Below are 13473 nucleotides of genomic sequence, written 5' to 3'. Positions count from 1 at the left end.
GACAAACCTCTCCAAACTGGGCATAAACTCCTATATAACTTATTGGATTGCCAACTGGAGTACAGACAGGACCCAAGAAGTCAAGATTGGTGAGACCACCTCCAGTAAAAGACTGGTCACCAGCAGGGTACCTCAGGCTTTGTGGTAGAATTGATCCTATTTGACATTTACTTCTCAGAGATAAAGGCTAATGTCAAGGGCCTTTGGCTGACCAAGTTCACAGATGAATGCAAATTAGGAGCTATCATAGATTTCCCCACGACACAAACATCATGCAAGAGGGACCAACACAGGCAGATGACTATTGCCAAAGTCATGGACTAAAACTCAATTCCAAGAAATGCAGTATAGTACGTTTTGCAAAAAAAAAAGGCATCCAAGCTAATTACACCATTCATAAGCCACCACTAAGAACTGACATGATAGTCAGGGATCTGGGAACATATGTAGATAGTACTCTGGCTTTTATCCAACATATGGCCAAGGTAGTAAGAAAATCATTCTATGTTCCCCAGCTTATAAGTAAGAGCATGGCATCCAGGTACAAGGAAGACATAGTACCACTTTATACGGCCCTTATCAGAAGCATAATTGAGTATAATGCCCCCTTCAGCATGTACCTGACCAGACATATGCAACAGTTGGAACATCCACACAGGTTCCTTACTAGGAGAATCTAGGGGATAACACATTGTCATATATGGATCATCCTAAAGCCCTATTTCTGTACTTGGTTTCCTACAGGTTACTGAGCAGTAATCTATCCATGGCAAATAAGGCATTCTAGGATCCAGCTCTGACAGACCATTTGCTTATCTACAAAATGAGCAGAATCATAACCAGAACCACTAATTCCAAGGAATTCAATTTTGCTTGCAACATAAATAGGACATCTTGGTAACACAGATACAGTATGTGATTCAAATGATCTCCACACTCTTGAATAGGCTCCACATCCATATGAAGCAAAGTCCATCCCTAGCCCTATTTAAATGTAACCGTGACTAATGGATGGGAAATCAGAAATCCACCCCAGATCTGGACCCCATGTCTCTGATAGACAGAGGCAGACAGTAACTATGCCCAAACTAACATACTCCCCAACATATCCAGCAGAAACGTCCTAAATAAAATACCACTCCTAATAAATGCCCATGGCACATAGTGACACAACTGAGTTGGGTTGCCTGGCTAGGTTTATAAAGGTTGTGTGGTAGTTACCATACTTTACCTTTGAACCTATGAAACTATAAACCTGAGTATGTGTTGGGACCAAAAGAGGGTACATTAATCAGCTTTGCTATCAAGTCAACTGATACAGTGCTTTATAGCTGACAGTATGAATTATCTCTGATGGAAGCAAGTGATACAGGCCATATGGGGGGGGGGGGGTAATTTCCAAAATGCATGTGTCTTTGTGACCAATGCTGTCAAAGGCAAATATACAGACTGAGGAGTAATAAATATGCAACATAGTAAAACAAACTGGTGAACCAAATGAAAAACACAATCCAGCCTGGAAACAACCACACAGGAAACAGGATGAACCAGATTTTAATGTCAGTTTTAGCACTTTCATCTGTATATGACACAAATCCCTCTCAACTGACTGCATGCTTAGGACATTGTTATTAATGTATAATTTGTGGGGACGTCACTCTCCCCAAAGCGGATAATTATGCATTTTTTGGTATTCAACTTGAAGCCATGTTTCTGGCACCAGTCTTTTGTCTGAGTAAGACCCTCTTGGATGATGTCTACATCACTAGAGGAATTGATGACAGCACCCAGCTTGCAGTTATCTGCAAACTTGGTCAGCCATAGCCCACTGGTTTTGGCCTGCACCTCAGAAAAGTATATCCCAAATAACAGAGGCCCCAAGACCGAACCATGGGGTACACCATTTGTTACGGGTCTCTTGCTTGAGGTGGCTTCACCTATTTTGACTATGTAGGTTCTATCAGTGAGCCATTTTGCTATCCATCTGGTAACATATGGATTGATGCCTAGTTGAAAGAGTTTATCTATTATGCCTGAGTGGGGAATAGTGTCAAAGGGTTTGGTCAGGTCAATGTAGGCGGTGTGCACTTTCTTCCCCCTTGTCCATGGCTTTAGTGACTGTCTTAAAAAAACTGACCAAATTTAGCAGACATGACCTCCCCTTCATGAAGCCAAACTGTGTGGGATCAAGTGTTTGGAGGTTGCCAATGTCCTTGTTAATGAGGTTCATATTAACCTGTTCCATGGCCTTGCAGATCAGGCTAGTTAGGGTGATGGGTCTATCATTTCCTGGATTGGTGGATGCTCCACCTTTGTGTAAAGGGATGACAGTGGCTGTTTTCCACTCAACTGGGAAGAAGCCAGTACTCAGTCTTTGGTTGACTATGGTGCCTAATGGTGCTGCAAGTTGCAGCCTGAGTTCACGTAGGATGCAGCCTGGGATGGTATCGAGTCCCATGGAGGCTGTATTTTTTACCTTTGAGAGAGCAGTGATCACCTGTTCTCTAGATATAAGGGGAAAGGGGAAGAGGGCAGGTATTGAGGATGTCCTGATTTACTGATGGGAGGGACAGAGGGGTAAAGTTTTTGCTGAATCTGTCAGCCAGCAAGTTTGCTATATCTACAGCATTTGTATATGTGGTGTCCTTGACCACCAGTTCTGGACAGATCTGGGTGCTTCCTTTTAGGTTATGGACATATGTGAAGAAGGCCTTATGATTGTCTCTAGAAGAGGTGGCCAATTTGGACTTGAAGTTTGCTTTGGATGATTTCACTAGTGCTCTTATTTGATTGTTCAGGCTAAAAAGACATTGCTTCCATTTGGGCATCTGCTCCTTCTTGGTCTTGGACAGCAATTTTTTCCTTTTGTTATAGAGTTTATTTATTGCAGATGTCCACCAGACAGGCTTACTCTTCCTTGTGGAGGATGATTTAGTCCTGTTGGGTATTCCTGATTCCATGTATCTATATAAATGCTTGTATAGTGTTTTGGTGTAGTTTTGGATATCGGTGCCAGTTCCTACAGAGGGGAGAGGGTTGTGAAGCTTTTTATACCATCCCTCAGGAGGTTGTAATTAGCTTTGGAGAAGTTTTTATGTCTGTTCCTAGCTAGAGGGTGGGTCGGGGAGATGGTGACTTCAAAAGTGATCACTTTGTGGTCAGATCTTACCAGGGAGGATGATACTATAGGGACGCTGCAGTGGTTACTCATGTTTGTTAATACCAAGTCCAAGATATTATCATCTCTTGTGGGGGTATCGACTAGCTGTTCCAAGGCATTTGCATTGACAAAATCAAGGAATCTCTGGGCAATTGTGTTCTGGCATGAGAAGTTCTTCCACTCTATGTTTGGGAATAGGTCCAAATAGGTAGATTGGGCATCTTGAGTCAGATTTGGGGGCTGGTAGCTTGCTATGATTTGAATAGGGGTCTTGTCAATGGTTAACTACACAGACGCTGTATACCACTGATGGGGAGGGGTGGGGACAGACAAGGAATTTGTGGACATAGTTGTAGCCAGCCACATGAGTGATACAAGACTTGCATGTAATTGCATTGTTGTATGCTATAAATAAACCAAAGAATGAACTTGGATGCCACTGTTCAGCAAAACAATAAAGCTACGGAGAGAAATGTAGGCAGACTTCCGTTTAATAGTAAAAGCCACAAAACAACAACACATAAATGTATTCAACACTTTGTTTTCATTTCTAGCACTTCCTCAGATGTAGGCTGTTACAAACCAATCCACTTCATTACTTAGACTCCTGAAACATTTTTTCCCCAGCTCTTACCTCCTAGGTAGGGCTCTTGATCAGTTGATCTGGTACCTACACAGTCATCACTTATGGACATAGAGGAGTTTTTTGCCTCTCTGTCTGGGGCGACAGACTGCACCCTCATACCCAGTGAAGGAATTAACTCTGGAACAGGACCATTCCTGCCACCATAGTTGTGGGCTAGTGATGCACCAGGTGGGTATAGCCTTACATATGTATCTGGTAGCTCATTATGCCATAGCAAGAAATAGTCACATAGTGAATATGGTTATGTCATGCTACAGGCATTTCAGCTACAATGGGTAACTAGAAAAAGTACATGGGCATGGATTCACTTTCAAATCTCGAAATCCTGAAATATTGAATTTCAGCACCTCAAGACGAAAATGTCAAAAGTGCAGTTATTCAAAACTTTATTTTAACGAATGTTAAGTTATCATTATGGTTTGCTGTCTCTTTAAGGTACAGTATGCTCTGGGATTTAGAGATGGTGGCCAATGTGTGGTTATATGAAGAGATTCAGGTAGGTGTTTACTGTTTAAGAGTTTCGGGCAGGAATTTGTTATTTTTTAAATTTTTTGTGGAAGAGTTAAGAGTAGGTTGGGGTAGGTAGATGAGAGTGTGAGTGTGTAAGTGTTGAAAGTGGTGATTTTTATACATGTGTAGTATGTGTTTGTGCAACGGAAGTGTAGGGTGCATAGCGTGGGATTTGCTGTTTTGTTCATGGTGGTGCGACCTCGGAGTTGGTATATATAAGTAGCCGGGGTGTGGGGGGGCACAACCCTCTATATAGGTTGTAATATGTAGATTAATACATATAATATAATATGTAGATTAGTTGGGTTTTATTTGTGTATGCATTGTGTTGGCTTATTATGGTGTATGGGGGAGGGTCTTGTACTTTTTTTGTTTGTGTACTGGATGGTATATTAAAAAACAGAGTGCTGCATACTGAAAATTTGGTATTATGAACTTTCAGCATAATGAGGTTAATTTTTTTTACTTTTTCATTGTAGTGCACTTTTGACATTTTCATCTTGAGATATGGAAATTCAATACTTCAGTATTTCGAGATTTGAAAGTGGATCCACATGGACATATATTCTTTACATGCTGAACTGTTTTACAGCTGTTGCAGCACTGTACTTTGGGGTTGTCACTAGGTTGCTTTTTAATGCTTTCATAGGTGATTTGGCATTTGGGTCTCCCACAGTGGATATTGGGATTCATGAAGTTGGGGAAAGATCTGAACCCCAAAATGATAACAGTGAATGGATGCTGCAGTGCCAAAGTCAAGCAAAAGTACTGTGACAGACACATTACACCCCCTTCCATAAATACAGCTCCATTGCCACTGCAGCCCACCCTTCAGTCTCATGTGAGTAGTGTTGGACAGAGCTGGCAAACACGACAGCCCAGAGTGCACCATAGTCCCCTGCTCCCATACGAAAGAGTGGGTGCTGATAGCTCCATTGACAGTGGAAATGGGAGAAGGGTGCAGTGTGATGGTGGCTGGAAAGGCTTGTTTCCCGATTCATACTGTATCTGAATGTTTCCAAGGCCACTGCCCAATGGATGTGCTGGGCAGTAATTCAGGTCAGGCTGTTACCACTGCGGTCATTGCAGTGCTGAACAATGTGGTATGTCGATTGTTTTACAACATCAAAGAGGGCTTTTCCTATTTAGGTAGCAGTTTTACTGTCACATACATTGGGAGGAGATAATATTCACAAGGCAGCCCCTTTCCACCTCCAATGAGAACACCCACTAAAAATGAGTAACGGATATTTTAAGTCCCATAGCATCACATACTCTGTGACTACTACTAGCATAGAGGGTGATGGTACCAGTAATAGATGCACTTCTATACATGGTGCATATGATTGATAGACATGCCCATAGAATGGGCCACAGTACCCACTCAAGAAGCACACCTTCCTCTCTGCCAACTATAGATCACGCCTGTAATATTCCTAGAAGGTTGCACTACCATGGTTGGGATCATGTGGATGTGCATGGTTGATGAACATACCTACTGAGTATACACTTATTAGACTGAAAGATATGCAGAAAGCACAGCAGCATCCACAGAGACTGTGTCCACCTATCTGTCCTCTGACCAACTATGACACACGTCAGCACACCTACATTGGTGACACCACCTTCCTCCCTATACAGTCTTCACAGCTTGCGATACTCCCCAAACCATTGCACATACACACACACACACACACACACAGAAAATCACAGCATTAGCACTCCCACTCACCACACCCACCCACCTTGCCAACCTCTGTCACTGTGGCCCCACCTATGCATATAATGACAGATGTGCCCTGTCCTCAGTTCTCTGTCACCAGAATAGCCTGTGTCCAACGCACACTGTGGCTAGTCCATATACCATAGACCCTAGCCTGATTGTAACACTGCATACATCCTTGCTTTGTTTGTTATGTAAAATCTGGGCCATGGCTGTAAACCACACATGGCCTCAGCCAATTCCATGGTGTGAAGTGCCTGCTTTTGCCTTATACAGTCATACTCTGCAAATGTGTCCTACACAGACTCCTTATCAAGCCTCTCCTCCACTGCTGGATCTGGCAAATCCTCTCCCCTTATGGTAATAATCTGCTGTATCTGTTGACAACAAATACAAATATGTTGCTGCAGTTCTCTGCAGCATACTGCAGTTCTCTGCAGCATACTGCACTGTAGCACTGTAGGTATCTATGCAGTGGAAGTAAGCCTTCATCAGTCTGAACATACGTTTGATGATGTTTCAGGTCGGTGATACTGTGGTATTGCATGCATTCTCTGTTATGCTCTGTGGGTTTCATATATGTGTCATAAAACATGGTTCCAGGGTTTTTGATGCATTTCCAGTGAGATAATTGAGGGAAATCAGCCCACACAAATCACTGAAATAAGTTGTATGTCTGCAGGATGTGGGAAACATGGGAATCATTAGGTGGTGCACAGACACACTGTATATTATATCCTGAGCATTGCAGACCACCTGGCAACTGATGGAGTAGACTCCATTATGCTTGTATACCATTGCCCCATGTTTCAAGTGGGCCTTGACAGCAATGTGGGTGTTGTTAGTGGTGCCAGCTACTTCAGAGAAGCAGGCTATATCATAAATGCTATGCATAGTGTTGTTTCTTTCCTCTGTGGTACACGGAAACCATATATGGTCGTCCGAGTGCTGTATAATCATGTAGAGAAACTGACATAGTATCTTTGAGGTAGAAGTCAAGGATAAACCCACCATGTCCTTTGTTGGTTGACAGATAGTCCCTTTAGTGATGACTGTCAATGCTACACATAAATTGGTGTCTACAAGTATGGATATTCCAAAGATACCAAAAGTCTGCATGTGAGAGCAACACATCTGTATTAATTCCTGTACAGTATCTCTGTCAACACGATAGTGGTCCCCATTTCTCTTTTATACTGGAAGGAATGGCACATTAGGCAGAGATGGCTCTCTCAGGGATGCACAGGACAACAATGCATGTCCTCGTTGGCTACTGACTGAGGAGTCCCTCAAACATATACATTTCTGGTAATGCTGCTTCTACCCCCTAGAATATTAGTTTGGTCTGTGCCTCTGTTCACCATGACTTTATGGTTGCAGAGGCCGATCACACAATTGTTCTATGTTTATGAATTATTCTGTTATGCAACTTATTCTCACTTGCATTCCCATTTCTCTCAATATCACAACGCTGCTCATTTCCATCTCATTATACATCCATTTGCATACCATGCCAGTTGCAGTATTTCATGTCCTTGGACAACCACGATAACAATGTCTTTGAATTACCCCCACTCTGTGCAACACTGATCTTCCAGCACTTTTGTTTTTCACCTTGCTTATTTGTTTTTGAGTCTTGCCATGATCAGCAATGGGAATTCTGTTATTTGCTAAGATCTGTGTTATAGTATGTAATTCTGCACAGCAGCATTAAAGTGTATGATGCTCAGCAAGTCACATAACCAGATGGCACTCCCAGGTCACAGTGAAAATCTACAGGTCTTCTTACTGTGGCTACCTAGTCAGCATATGAATAAAATAAAAGTAAAAAAAAAAAAAAAAAAGTGGGCAAGACACATCTAAGGTCAGTCTCATTTTACTATACTGTAGAAAGCTGAAAGAAAGTCGTAATTGTTTTAAGTTGGTAGAATTGGTGAGTGTGCTAAGATATGCTTATTATTTTAATTTCAAGCAGTTGGTATGTGGATTTGTTTTCCTTTTTATTTGCAAATGTAGAGGAGTGAATTTCTTAATAAAAAGTACTTATTTCTGGGACATTAGTTAAATTACAGTCACTGTTTATTTACATAAGGATGTAAGTGGATTATGTGGGTTTCACTAAATGTAGTAATTCTAAGAGAGTTTGACCATAATCTACTCAAGTTTGTTTCCCTGTCACTTACAGTGGGTCTATGTGATCTCAACTCATGCAATAATTTATTTCCCTTGAAGATTGCTTCTCTTCTCCACTTGGTTGTGTTACTAGGGAGTTTGTCTATATAAATAAAGAGGCATGGGTGAGTGAAGCTCTCCTCATGATGACTTGCAGGTGGCTTCACCCCCTGCAAAATCATTGCTGAAGTGTTGAGGAGGTGATATTTAGGGGAGCTGTGTAATTCTACAGTTGTGATCAGAAAGTTAATGCTTCAACTGGCCGAGAATAGACTATTTACAGAGGAACCTGTTTCTAATTATCTTGGTTATGCATTCTAAAGAGACTACAAAAGCTACCCAAGTAAGCAAAGAGTTTGTGTAAGACCTTTTTCTGTGCCAGTTAAGAGTAAAGGGAATGTTAATCTGCAACAGGAAGAAGATGATGCAGATACAACATATATGACTGACATTATCTAGCTGATGGCAGCCATACTTTGGACGGGAAAGGGAGATGGCTTTTCAGGAGCACTCAGAGAGTACCTGTCTTTTTGTGTGTGATGCACCAATATGGAGGGTAGTTATAGTGTCTACTGAAGTGTATGCATATTTAAATTAGAAGTATAGTGTCACAAATATACAATGGATACTACTTGTTTTCACTATCTAAATCCAGCTGCATGCCTCTCTAAAGTGGTTTGCTCTTTGTATCTAAACTGGTAATTGGTAGTGGAAGTTCAGACTGCTGGTGATATCAAAACCTGAAGCACAGGTGTGTTAGTACCACTGTCTCTGAAAGAGTTGGTGGTAGAGATGGAATATTGCAACTACTAGACATCAAAAGCACTGCACTCGACATGCTGCTCCCTGACATTAGTGGTAAATGGTGGACATAGCCATAACGTATTTGATACACCTTTTGTGCTAATGGTGTGAATGACTCCATTGGTCTTCATACAGTGCACACACACACACCCACACACCCACACACCCACACACACACACACACACACACACACACACACACACACACACACACACACACACACACACACAGACACACATACACACACACACACACACACACATATATCTTTTAAATAGAGAAAACATTGCATAATAAAACAAATACAGTATTAGATCTGCTGCAAAAATCACATTTGGTTTAGGAAAACCTAGACAAATATATTGAGACAGCATTTTCTCTGAAATATCTTTAAAAGACTCCATGACCTGCTGCTTTCTTTATTGGTAAAGCATAGCGAATTAGGCATTTTATACCTAATTTTTAGGAATGAAGGGAATCATATTTTCCGTCAATGAAACCACATACTATTTTTATCTTCTTATATAAAGTCAGATTACTCAGCTTCAATCTGCAGTGCCATTATCTGCAGTACACCAATGAATAAAGCATTAAGCTGAATAGGGAAGAATTGCTGAGTGTGCTTTCTGGGCTTCTTGCATGGCTTATTTCAAATCAGTTAGGCATGCCTATTAATAAGGAGCTTATTGTTATTATCACTGATCAGAAAACTATTGTATATTTGTCAAGAACTCTATGGGAGGTGATCGTCTGCACATTGTTGCTGGACAAGTAACCAGGAAGGGTTGCTCATTAAAGAATGTTAATAATACATGTCAGAAAACATTAATTCAAAGTGCTACACTATACAGTATCTCTGCAGATGTGGTGCAATTAGTTACATCCTTACTTTCCTAGGTTTCTGGACCAGATTTAAATACAGCTTCAGCTAGCACTCACACACACACACACACACACACACACACACACACACACACACACACACACACACACTTACTATTAACTAGTATTATAAAAGTGTGAAAATTTGTGGAGGTGAAAAACTTAAGGCATATTCAATAAATACATGATCCTCTAAGACCACGTGCGCATAGTGACATGATTCGCACACGGTTGCACACTGTTTTGTATTCGGTAAGCGGCTCTATATGATGTGTAGAACCGCACAACTATGGTTAACACTGTGGTATGCTAATTACAGCACAAGCAGTTGAATTGTATGCTAATCAACCAATCTAAGATGGAAGCTATAAAGCAACTGTGTAGACTCGGTGCTGGTATTCCCTGCAAATTCCAAAACCTATTGGAATACAGCCACAGAAAGGAATCTACACAGAAAGAATGTTAGGGGCCACTGTTGTTTTAATTCATGTGTATGTGCAACAGGCTGAAGTCTGCTGCCACTGACCATGGCCAAAAAGGTGAATAATTTTCATACCCCAGTTAACTTATCACAATTTGCATGAAGTGGAAATTGTAGAGCGCTTCAGGGTAGATAGACACACACTACAGGAACTCTGCAACCTCTGTTTCTCAACTCAGACCCAGGGCAAACGGAGGTGAACCAATAACTGTGGAGATAAAAGTATGTGTAGCACTTAGAATTTTAGCTACAGGAACATTTCAGAGTCACAGGCATCAGCATCCAGGATCCTCCATTAATACCTCAATTCTATGTGCCAACATGCCATTAACCACATATATTTCCCCGTATTCCTGAGGACAGAGCCACAGATATCCAACAATTCTACCCTGTAGCACCCTACCCTGAAGTACTGGATGCCATAGATTGTACACATATAGAAATCAAGGCACCACCTGGTAAAAAGGGAAGTGTCTACATAAATAAAAAGGGCTTCCACTCCATTAACAGCCAAGTCATGTGTAATGCTAAGGGAATCATCTTGAATGTGTGTGCTGGCAACTCAGGCAGTTACCATGACTCACATATCTGGCTCAACCCCCAACTGTATCAGATGTCCACTAGGGGTGATACCCCACAGGGTCATTTACAGCGGTATGCAGGTTATGCTCTGGAACCGTGGCTGATGACGTCTATCAGAAATGCACATACACCTGCTGAAGAATGCCATAATGAGGCAAATGCTCAAACCAGAAATATCAGTTTATTTGGGGTGCTAATGTCACAGTTCTGGTCCCTAGATACATCTGGAGGAGCCCTGCAGTACAATCCATGTACATGTACTGAAATCTTCACTGCCTGTGCCATGCTTCATACCATCATCTTGAGAAAACAGCTTCAGCAGGATCAATAAAAGGAAGGGGCACACATCCCACCAACTATGGGAAGGTCATCACAGCCACACACGGGTGAGGAGTCAAAGGGGAAACCAGCAGCTGCTGTGGGTATAGGCAGACATAGACACGTTCAATATGCCTTCACATTGGTTGAGACAACCCATACACACTCACTCACCAAATAAGGGGCTAAAACCTTTATCTTATGCACATATATACAGTAACAATGATGTCAGGCAACACTCACAATTTTTACCTACCCAAGAAGTGGCTGAATACTCCTACAATCAGACGGACTCAACCCTGAACTAAAACTGTAGCAACTGCTGGTAAGTGTTGAAGCTGGAGTGTTAAAACAGAATTGTGTAATAATACAAATGAATGGCATATCCTTGCATGTTGTTACGTGGTAATGTAAGTAAGTAAAAGGTTGGTGATTTATACAGCAATGACTTTAACATGTGACAGCAGAGACTTATGTGAATACATGTGCCCACTATCAAGTAATAGGCCTCAGGCATCAGAGATTCACACATTCATACCTCTCCAAAGTATTGAGGGTCACCGAATGTTCTCAGTTTGGCCTCACTCATTTTTTACTGGAAAATTATTAAAGAGAGAAGTTGGAAAGCAATGAGACACATTTCAGTTTCAGATTTCACAAGTCTGAGAAGATTCTTAAAAATACTGAAGCAAAAAGCATCTAGCTTTCTATGACCAAAATATGTCAAAAGTATAATTAGAAAAATATCACAAACACAGATATATTAAGCACTGAGTTAGCTATGCATCCTGAGCATCAGACACAAAGCTTATGTATCCCTGAATCCAAAAGATATCAAACAAGGTTATGGTGCAGTTATATCACTTGTACAGGGTGTTGTAGGGGGGAGGGCAGGAAGCCTACGCTGACACAAAAATGTGAGTGCATGTGAGCAAGAAAGAGAAGCAGGCAGACATTTGGATAAAGTAACAAATGGCCAGTGAGACAGAATGAGCTTTAAGCTTCATGGCTGACACATGTAACTGTTGTGTGCATGTCTTTATGGGCTCTCCAGGTGAAATTGGTGTGTGAGTATCTGCAAGAACACAGCCAAGATCTGTGCTAGCTCTACATCTTGGTATGTCAGACAGCTGTGAGCCATGCATGGTAGGGGTATCAGTTCATAGTTGTCTTACCCAACCATGAGAACTGGCTCTGCCAGGAGCTCATTGGACCATCCATGCCCATGGTCAGATGCACTGCTGCTGAATGTGACTGATGTCTGCTGGACGAGCTCCCCTCATGTGGATGCCCAGGACCACAACCCCATTGTCTGCCATGTCTGGGTGGGGACACCTCAACTACTGATGGAGTAGTGGAAGTAGTGCCAGTATAGGAGCTTGATTAGGCACGGCCATGTCGGCTAACATCAGATGATGCGGCTGACCTATGCCATTATGGATGCCGTTTCCCCTGCCAGCAGGCATTCCATCACAGACACTGCACGTTCCAATGTGTCATTCATTCAATCCAATAAATCAGAAACACAGTGGAGGCAGTCATGCATTTCAGCCAGTGCCACATCTAAAACCTTAAACATTTCTCTGCAGAACCTATTGGAATGTGCCTGTGCCTCCATGATGGCCTTAAATATATGTTGAGTGCCTGGGAAGACTCATCTGGATTTGGTGGAGGATGGACAGCAGGCCTCCTCCAAACACCCATAACAACCTTCTTGCATGGCACGTTGCACACACTTTGGCTATGGCCAGAGCCAACAGGCACTGAAGCCGCAGTAACCAAACTGCTCTGATCGAGTATCTCACCCTCCACCTGGTCAATATCAGTGTGGGCTCATTGGAATGGGTTGGCATAGGCCTAGAGGTTGTGTCAGATGGAATTACAGGGGTTGGTTGAATGTCAACCTCAGTGTCAGATTTAACCTCTACAACCCCCAACTGTGTCTCTATTTGGTCACCATCCTCAGAGTCTGCTGCTATTCTGACATCAGGTTGTAGGAGTCCCACACATTCACTGTCAGGATCACCTGTGACAATAAGTAACAGACACAGGAAAAAGATTAATACCTACACTACTACAGTCCAATATATGCTAACATACTAACAGGGGTGTCACTTTTACAGACAGAATAGCAATACACACAACAGTCCTGACAACCAAATCACAAACTAAATATTTCTTTGCACTTCTCATC

General features: G+C 42.0%; 1 long non-coding RNA gene across 1 annotated transcript in view; it reads right to left on the bottom strand.

Moving 5' to 3' along the window:
• LOC122803404 overlaps positions 1 to 13473 on the bottom strand; it is a 2587193-nt gene that overhangs the window by 2227256 nt on the left and 346464 nt on the right. The gene's annotated exons all lie outside the window — the stretch shown is intronic.

Source organism: Protopterus annectens, chromosome 5.part1 (assembly GCF_019279795.1).
Source record: "Protopterus annectens isolate FY-2018-M chromosome 5.part1, PAN1.0, whole genome shotgun sequence".
In the NCBI taxonomy this organism is placed as follows: Eukaryota; Metazoa; Chordata; order Ceratodontiformes; family Protopteridae; genus Protopterus; species Protopterus annectens.
The sequence above is the reverse complement of the archived record's forward strand: the minus strand, read 5'-3'. Positions and strand labels throughout refer to the sequence as shown.